The sequence below is a fragment of the Haplochromis burtoni genome, unplaced genomic scaffold, assembly GCF_018398535.1.
Source record: "Haplochromis burtoni strain Fernald_Lab_line unplaced genomic scaffold, NCSU_Asbu1 Contig_621, whole genome shotgun sequence".
Classification (NCBI taxonomy): domain Eukaryota; kingdom Metazoa; phylum Chordata; class Actinopteri; order Cichliformes; family Cichlidae; genus Haplochromis; species Haplochromis burtoni.
In genome coordinates, this window is record NW_024582982.1 from 243,818 (window position 1) to 244,238 (window position 421).

A 421-nucleotide genomic window follows, 5' to 3' on the forward strand; every position below is an offset into this window, starting at 1 on the left:
ATAAGGCTGCCATTCCCTGGTGGTATGTGGTCTCACACACTGAGGCAAGGAGAGACCTTTGGTACTTTATGCTAGGGAAATGGCCTCCAAAATCCAGTGGCAGTGTTTCTGTTTATGTAAAGCTTTTTACCTGGCTGTCAGCAAAGCAGACGAACAATCTATCAGATAAATGCACATCCTGAATCTGGTTAATGAAGCAGCACATCACAGGACACAGGGACTTCACAGGGCTGCTGCAGTCCATTTGTAAAAGGGCACTGGAAAGAGAAAACACACCTACACTTGCCATTTATAGGCACACACCCCTTGTAAATTAAGCCCTCACAATTTTGATCATTGCCACCATAGCTGGAAGGAAACCTTTAGCTGAGCTGACCTCTCAAGAGGCAAGACAGAGAATGAACACTGAATCATAACAACA